At 42.3% G+C, this 9,438-nt stretch overlaps 1 pseudogene; it reads right to left on the minus strand.

The window, feature by feature from the left end:
* Positions 1 to 6,581: 6,581 nt before the first annotated feature.
* On the minus strand, positions 6,582 to 8,252 carry LOC147992155 (uncharacterized; annotated as a pseudogene).
* Positions 8,253 to 9,438: the final 1,186 nt, after the last annotated feature.

Consider the following 9,438-nt stretch of genomic DNA (forward strand, 5'->3'; position numbering starts at 1 on the left):
GTAGTTCTAATGCATGATATAGGCTCTAGGCACTTGTAGGAGTAGTTGCTATCAATTTTGTTGAGTTTGGTTTACTTTTATTTGAAGTTACTAAAAAATTCAGAATTTTTCAGAAAATAATGAAGAGATTTTTGAGGGGCTCATCGAGCCGAAGCTCGAAGGAAAAGCAAAATGAAGAAGCAGAGAGGCCCAAATATAATATACCTCGCGCCGCGGAGGTTTGGCCGTGTGAATGGCCTTCTGATGATTTCTTGAGAGTAGCCGGGATTTATGATGATTTTTATGAATTGGCTAAGAATGCAGGCCTCACCGACTTCCTCCGCGACCAACGCGAACAATATCTCTTACTCACTAATACTTTTGTGAAAAACTTCTACTATTATCCTAAGGAATCACCTCTTTCGGTAGAGTTTCATTTATATGATGTGGTTAAGAAGATGTCACTATATGAATTTTGCAGGGTTTGCAAAATACCTTTCGAGGGTAGCTTAGAGGAACCACATCGTACAGATGTGGACGGGTTTATTGACACTATTACTGTAGGGGAAACTAGGAAAGTTTCTGATGCAAGAATCACTAGCATACATTTTTCCTATTTTACGCTACTTTCCAATATTTGCTAGTCGTTGCTTAATTGGTCGCGGAAACTATGGAAACCTTAGTGTTCCTGATATTATTATTTTGTTCCATGGTTTATTCCGTGACGACTCTGTTAGTATGGGCGGTATTATTGCCAAACGGTTTAAGTCTGAACCGTACAAAGGCCCCATCTTTGAAGGTGTCTATGCTTCACGCCTTGTTGCATACTATAACATACCTATTAGGCACTATGAAAAGGAAGAAAATTGCTTCCTACTGTTTATTTTAGATTATAAGAGTATGGTAGCACATGATTTTATTGTTAAGAATAGGGAAAATGAGCTTAAATACAAATTGTTCTTGGATAAACATCATCCTGAGACTATTACCATGCCTGCTCCTTCCGTGTTTGATTTATCTGCAGGCAAGTACCTTGTTCCGTTAGAGGCCATTCATGCCTACCGGAACCCTACAACAGCTAGAGAGCCAGAGCCAGAATCACAATTAGATCCTCCATGGCAGTCTGATTATCAGTGGGATCCGGAGGCGATTGCCAACCAGTGGCAATCCGAGGCTTCTTCACAGTATGACCCCAACTATTACTTTGGATATCCGCCAGGCTAGCCGTGGCCATAGACCAACTTAGGCCAAAAGCCTAAGCTTGGGGGAGTACGTATTTCTCACCGACATTACATTTATGTTCACACACTCATTGTTAGATGTCGGTGCTCATACTTTTTCATTGTAATATCCATGCTAGTTTATTTCTTTTTTATGCTTTCTTCTTGTGTGTTTGATAAACCTTAAGAAAAAAACCCAAAAAATTAGTTGTAGCTTTTAGCTAGTTTTCATTTCCATGCTTGTAGTAGTAATTAAAAAGAAAACCCAAAAAGATTTCATGTTCTTCTCTTGCTTGTTGGGAGCTTTCCCGTGTAAATAGTTTTATTTGTTTTCTTTTATTTAGGGTTCGATAGGAGAAAACCATGATTAAATTGTTGAAGTGACTCATATATGCATTATTGTTGATTTAACCAAGAGTCCATATTGCCTTGTCTTCTCATGTTTATTGAATGCTTGCAGATTCCAGCTTAGTCCAATGCACGTGCATTATTATTATTATTCACATCATTCGGTCGTGCAAGTGAAAGGCAATTATGATGATATATGATGGACTGATTGAGATGGCAGAAGCTGGTATGAACTCGACCTCTCTTGTTTTTGTAAATATGGTTAGTTCATCATTCCAGATTCAGCCTATTATGAATAAACATGTTTGGAATGACAATTACAGATTATAGTTGCTTATGCCATGCTTAATTAGCTAGGAGCTTATAATTGCTTACCTTGCGTGCCAACATGCTATTAAGATGGTTGTGATGTGGTATGATAGGGTGGTATTCTCTTTTGAACGATTCGAGTGGCTTGACTTGGCACATGTTCACGCATGTAGTTGAAACAAAATCAACATAGCCTCTACGATATTTATGTTCATGGTGCATTATATCCTACTCATGCTTGCATTTGGTGTTGATTAATTTTAATGCATGTTCATGACTGTTGTCGCTCTCTAGCTGGTCGCTTACCGGTCTTTTTCTAGCCTTCACCTATACTAAGCGGGAATACTGCTTGTGCATCCAATCCCATAAACCCCAAAGTTATTCCATATCAGTCCACCATACCTATCTATATACGGTATCTACCTGTCGTTCCAAGTAAATTTGTATGTGCCAAACTCTAAACCTTCAAATAAAACTTTATATTTTGTATGCTCGAATAGCTCATGTATCAACTAGGGATGTCCATATGTTCCATGTTAGGTGAGTTATTCTCAAGAGGAGTGGACTCCGCTCCTCACTCACGAGAAAATGACTGGTCACCGGGATGCCCAGTCCCATGCTTTATGCAAATCAAATCAAAATAATTGCAAACAAAACTCCCTCGGGACTGTTGTTAGTTGGAGGCACTCGTTGTTTCGAGCAAGCCATGGATTGATACTTGTTGGTGGAGGGGGAGTATAAACTTTACCATTCTGTTTGGGAACCGCCTATAATGTGTGTAGCATGGAAGATATCGCCATCTCTTGGTTGTTATGTTGACAATGAAAGTATACCGCTCAAAATATTATTCACCTCTATTTCAAAATCGAGCTCTGGCACATCTACAAATCCCTGCTTCCCTCTGCGAAGGGCCTATCTATTTACTTTTATGTTGAGTCATCATCCTCTTATTAAAAAGCACCAGTTGGAGAGCACCGCTGTCATTTGCATTCATTACTGTTAGTTTACATTGAGTATGACTTGACTGGATGTCTTTTACCATGAATTACAATGTCTAGTCAGTCCTTGATCTTTAAAGGTACTCTGCATTTATGTTTTGCGGTCTCAGAAAGGGCTAGCGAGATACCATCTTGTTATATCATATCATGATTGTTTTGAGAAAGTGTTGTCATTCGAGATTTATTATTATTGCTCGCTAGTTGATTATGCCATTGATATGAGTAAACATGAGACCTAAGTGTTATTGCGAATGTGGTTAGTTCATAATCTTTGCTGAAAACTTGAAAGCTGGCTTTACATATTTACAACAACAAGAGCAAACAGAGTTTGTAAAAAAATTTCTTTATCACTTTCAGTTTGTCAACTGAATTGCTTGAGGACAAGCAAAGGTTTAAGCTTGGGGGAGTTGATACGTCTCCGTCGTATCTATTTTCCAAACACTTTTGCCCTTGTTTTGGACTCTAACTTGCATGATTTGAATGGAACTAACCCGGACTGATGCAATTTTCAGCAGAATTGCCATGGTGTTATTTATGTGCAGAAACAAAAGTTCTCGGAATGACCTGAAACTCCACGGAGATTATTTTTGAAAATAATAAAAAATACTTCCAAAGAATCAAGGCCAGGGGGCCCACACCCTAGCCACGACGGTGGGGGCGCGCTTGCCCACCTGGGCGCGCCCCCTGCTTCGTGGCCCCCCTAGAGCTCCACCGACCTCAACTCCAACTCCATATATTCGTGTTCGAGGATAAAAAAATAAAGGAGAAGGATTCATCATGTTTTACGATACGGAGCAGCCGCCAAGCCCTAAACTCTCTCGGGAGGGCTGATCTGGAGTCCGTTCGGGGCTCCGGAGAGGGGAATCCGTCGCCGTCGTCATCATCAACCATCCTCCATCACCAATTTCATGATGCTCACCGCCGTGTGTGAGTAATTCCATCGTAGGCTTGTTGGACGATGATGGGTTGGATGAGATTTATCATGTAATCGAGTTAGTTTTGTTAGGGTTTGATCCCTAGTATCCACTATGTTCTGAGATTGATGTTGCTATGACTTTACTATACTTAATGCTTGTCACTAGGGCCCAAGTGCCATGATTTCAGATCTGAACCTATTATGTTTTCATGAATATATATGAGTTCTTGATCCTATCTTGCAAGTCTATAGTCACCTACTATGTGTTATGATCCGGCAACCCCGAAGTGACAATAATCGGGACCACTCCCGGTGATGACCGTAGTTTGAGGAGTTCATGTATTCACTATGTGTTAATGCTTTGGTCCTGTACTCTATTAAAAGGAGGCCTTAATATCCATTAGTTTTCATTACGACCCCGCTGCCACTGGAGGGTAGGACAAAGGATGTCATGCAAGTTCTTTTCCATAAGCATGTATGACTATATTCAGAATACGTTCCTACATTACATTGATGAACTGAAGCTAGTTCTATGTCACCCTAGGTTATGACTGTTACATGATGAACCACATCCGGCATAATTCTCCATCACCGATCCAATGCCTACGAGCTTTCCATAGATTGTTCTTCGCTTATTTACTTTTCCGTTGCTATTGTTATCATCACTACAAAATACCAAAAACATTACTTTTGCTAGCATTACTTTTGCTATCGTTACCACTACTATCATATTACTTTGCTACTAAATACCTTGCTACAGATATTAAGTTATCCAGGTGTGGTTGAATTGACAACTCAGCTGCTAATACTTGAGAATATTCTTTGGCTCCCCTTGTGTCGAGTCAATAAATTTGGGTTGAATACTCTACCCTCGAAAACTATTGCGATCCCCTATACTTGTGGGTTATCACTGGGTTATGTGCACCATATTTTGAACTATGTTATGTGTGCATCTGGGTTATGTTTGTGAACAATGTTATGAAGTGATGAGTACTAAGTTTGTTACGAAGTGATGATTACTAAGTTTGTTATGATGTTATGAGTACTAAGTTTTTTATGATGTGATGAGTACTAGGTTTTTTATGATGTGATGAGTACTAGGTTTGTTATGATGTGATGAGTACTAGGTTTGTTATGATGTGATGAGTTAAGTTTCATATGATGTGATGAGTTAAGTTTGATATGATGTGATGACTAACCAAAATGGTTTAGGGGATTCTCGACATCGACGGAGCCTAAATAGCTAACCATAATGGTTTAGGGGTTTCTCGACATCGACGGAGCCTAAATGGCTAACCACTATGGTTTAGGGGGGTCTCGATGTCGACAGAGCTTAAATGGCTAACTACTATGGTTTAGGGGGGTCTCAACGTCGACAGAGCCTAAATGACTAACCACTATGGTTTAGGGGGTTCTCGGCGTCGACAGAGCCTAAATGACTAACCACTATGGTTTAGGGGGTTCTTGACGTCAACAGAGCCTAAATGACTAACCACTATGGTTTAGGGGGTTCTCGACGTCGACAGAGCCTAAATGACTAACCACTATGGTTTAGGGGGGTCTCGACGTCGACAGAGCCTAAATGACTAACCACTATGGTTTAGGGGGGTCTCGACGTCGACAGAGCCTAAATGACTAACCACTATGGGTTAGGGGGGTCTCAACGTCGACGGAGCCTAAATGACTAACCACTATGGTTTAGGGGGTTCTCGACGTCGACGGAGCCTAAATGGCTAACCACTATGGTTTAGGGGTTTCTCGACGTCGACGGATCCTAAATGGCTAACCACTATGGTTTAGTGGGTTCTCGACGTCGACGGAGCCTAAATGGCTAACCACTATGGTTTAGTGGGTTCTCGACGTTGACGGAGCCTAAATGGCTAACCACTATGGTTTAGGGGTTTCTCGACGTCAACGGAGCCTAAATGGCTAACCACTATGGTTTAGTGGGTTCTCAACGTCGACGAAGCCTAAATGGCTAACCACTATGGTTTAGGGGGTTCTCGACATCGACGGAACCTAAATGGCTAACCGCTATGGTTTAGGGGTTTCTCGACGTCGACGGAGCCTAAATGGCTAACCGCTATGGTTTAGGGGTTTCTCGACGTCGATGGAGCCTAAATGGCTAACCACTATGGTCTAGTGGGTTCTCGACGTCGATGTAGCCTAAATGGCTAACCACTATGGTTTAGTGGGTTCTCGACGTCGACGGAGCCTAAATGGCTAACCACTATGGTTTAGGGGTTTCTCGACGTCGAAGAGCCTAAATGGCTAACCACTATGGTTTAGTGGGTTCTCGACGTCGACGGAGCCTAAATGGCTAACCACTATGGTTTAGTGGGCTCTCGACGTCGACGAAGCCTAAATGGCTAACCACTATGGTTTAGTGGGTTCTCGATGTCGACGAAGCCTAAATGGCTAACCACTATGGTTTAGTGGGTTCTCGACGTCTACGGAGCCTAAATGACAGCCAATATGACAGCAACTATGGCTTAGAGTAACCACTATGACAGCAACAATGACAACAACTTAAATCATGTAACATATCAACCAACTATGACAAGCAACTCAAATCATAAAGGATAGCTTCATACAACATAATTAATAGATTCTTACACAACATACTGGAGTTCAACTTAGGTCACAACTTAAAGCAACAACATAGTTCCAACTTAGTTCACAACTACACATCCATAGTACATAACTTAGTTCACAACAACACCATACTTCACAAAAGGTTAGCAAAGCAAGCATTCTTCTTCTTCATGTTGATATGGATCTTGATCTTGCTCTTCCTCTTCGTCCGCATCTTCATTCTGACAAGATGTCCAGGATCCCATTCAATTTCTGCTTGTTCTTCTCCTCTGACTTCAATAGTTCACCAATCTGAATCTTTAGCTGATGCCTCCTTGCTGTGAGCTTGTCATGCCCCTTCTTAAGATCACCCATGTGAAGGAGCAGCTGGGTGTTCTCCTGGGTGAGCTTTTCCTCATATTTTTTGAGTTCATCAACCTAGAATTGCAGGTTCCTGGTGGATGTACTAAGCACTTCCTTCTCTTTTAGGTGATTGAACTTCAGGTTCTGGATGCAAGTGCCTTGAGATTTTGTCAGGTTCATCAGTACTTTATACTTCTCCTGGAGCTTGAAGATCTCTGCATCTTTCTTCCCCATCTCTGTCTTCATGTCAGATACAACTGAATCAGAAACATGCACATTCTGCATCTTAGCCTGCAAATAGCTGAAATCTACCATCCTATCCTCTTGAGCATTGAACAGTTGGTGCACATCTTCAACCAATTTGTCATAGTTGGCCTCTAGATTGTTTTTTTCTTCATTCAAATGGTGAATAGTGAGTGAACTCTCTAGGTTATCCTTCCTCCTATCACTCTTGCTGTCATGATACATTTCCCATAGCTTCAACAAGGCATTCTGCAAAGTAGGAGGCCACTCTGGGTCAACTCAGAGAACAATACTACAGTTGTCATCTTCTTGCAATATAAACAAACATAGCATGTGCAAAATCAATATCCTAGGCAAATTATTGAAGCAATAATCTTTGAGCAACTGGCTTTAAATAATAACTGAACTTTGAGCATCTAACTTTAAACAATGAAATACAAATCAAATCAACTTTAAGCATCTACCACTCAATTAAATAATGAACTTTAAGCATCAACTTTAAGCATCTTGAGAGGTTCACGATTTAATAATCTAGCCAATTAAAGAATGAACCTCTGACACTAAACACTCACTGAATTTTGAGCTTCTGACATTAAACAATCTCTATGACACTAAACACTCACTGAATCTCTATGACACTAAACACTCACTGAATCTCTATGACATTAAACAATCAAATAATTGGCAACTTGTGAACTAAACAATGACCTGCACTGCAAACTAAGTTGTTGACCAATTATAAAATTACTGGCCAAATTAAATATACATGGAAAGCATCAACACATTTTCTTATCCAATGATTAGCATCAGTAGTACTAAATGGCTACAAAATGACCATCACAGCTACCCAATTAAACAACAATACTGATTAAACATTGTGCATCAGCACATGGCTAGATTAAACAACATGATTTCTATGCACCGGACAATTCTATGCACATGGCTAGACTAAACAATAATATTAACAAAGAGATTTGTACAGAATTTTACACTCTTAGGACACACTAAGAACCTCCTGCCCGTGTTAAATGCTTCAAATGCTACACGCCTCTCAGCCGCCACACCATGCTGATGGCAAAGAACGATGGGTGTTGTCTCAATGCCACTGTAGTCTTGGTCTTCAATGCTATCAGGGATCTAGAGGAGCAAAAGGAAGAGACAATCCCCAAATCAAATCATATCCCCAAATCAGAGAAACCTAACCCTAACCCTAGCTCTACAACTCACCCGGTAATGCATGGCTTCGTCGTCGGAGAGGTTCATGTATTGAACGCTGGAGTCCTGACTGCTCTCGTCCTCCATGGCGCGATGGCGAGCCGGTTGAGGTGGTGGCGGTGGCAGCGGCGAATCAGAGAGAGGAGGGAGAGCGAGAGTGAGCTCGAGCAAGAGTAAGAACCGACCGATGACCGATCCGACCGAGACAGCTTAGACCACCACACCAGCCTCGTCCTAGTCAGCGCATCGGGCACGCGCCGATTGGCCACCGTGTCACCTGACAGGTGGGCCCAGTCTGTCAGATACATTGTCAATACACACTTATACGGCTGTCAGCCCATTTTGTAACGGTTAGGCCGAATAGTGGTACTGAACTGCGACATGCACGAGCAATGGTACTGACTCGTCACAACGTGCGCAAGTGTGGTACCAACGTGCAATTAACTCCGCTCTGTTGTTCAAAGGAAGAAAGGAACACTCTCCCCCTCAGTCCTCAGACAAGAAGAAAGAAACACAGTCTACAAGTCAAGAGTCTATATAAGCGCCTCCCGTTGGTGCTAAGCGGCCTGACCCAGCCACCCTATTTCGTTGAACAACAGCGGTGCCACCAGATCTACCATTCTTTTTGAGAGAACACCAACTTTTCCTGCCATGCCTAAGAGAATGGAGCCGGAGGCCTCATCGCCAACGAACGTGGATGACTGCGCTGCCATGCTTCCTAGGGCGCCACCCCGCGCGGTCGTTTTAGCTCTGGAAGCCCCGAACATCAGCCCCAGCAGGTCCCTCCGGCTCCGCGGCCGGGCGTGCGGCAGATCCAACCGTGGTGGTGGCATGTCCAACAGCGGCCGTGGCCGTGCCCGCCGGCAGCATGACCACAAAAGCACATGTCTTAGTCCCAGGCTTCCAGGGAATCAGAAGGTACGCACACATACTTTCTCCGCCTACAACGCACAAGATGACGAAGGTACATCTTCTAACAAGAGCTTTTCCATGCACCAGAGAAAGCAACTGTTGAGGGAGCAGGCGAGACAAAAAATCATGGCTGATCTTGCAGCCATGTCTATGAGAAAAGAGGCCCCGTCTGCAGGTATGAATAATCGGGTCGCCCGAAACCAAACCATAGCTAGTACTAAAACCTCTCAAAACATTCAAAACTTCTCATGTAAATAACAATAGTGTATGTTACATTTTTTTCAACAAAAAGTGTATATTACAGTCATCGTAAACAAAGTATAATGAATGTTGCAAGCATTTGGTTCCTCCACACACACAA

This window comes from Triticum urartu, chromosome 1A (genome assembly GCF_056163025.1).
Source record: "Triticum urartu cultivar PI428250 chromosome 1A, HENAU_Tu73, whole genome shotgun sequence".
Taxonomy (NCBI): domain Eukaryota; kingdom Viridiplantae; phylum Streptophyta; class Magnoliopsida; order Poales; family Poaceae; genus Triticum; species Triticum urartu.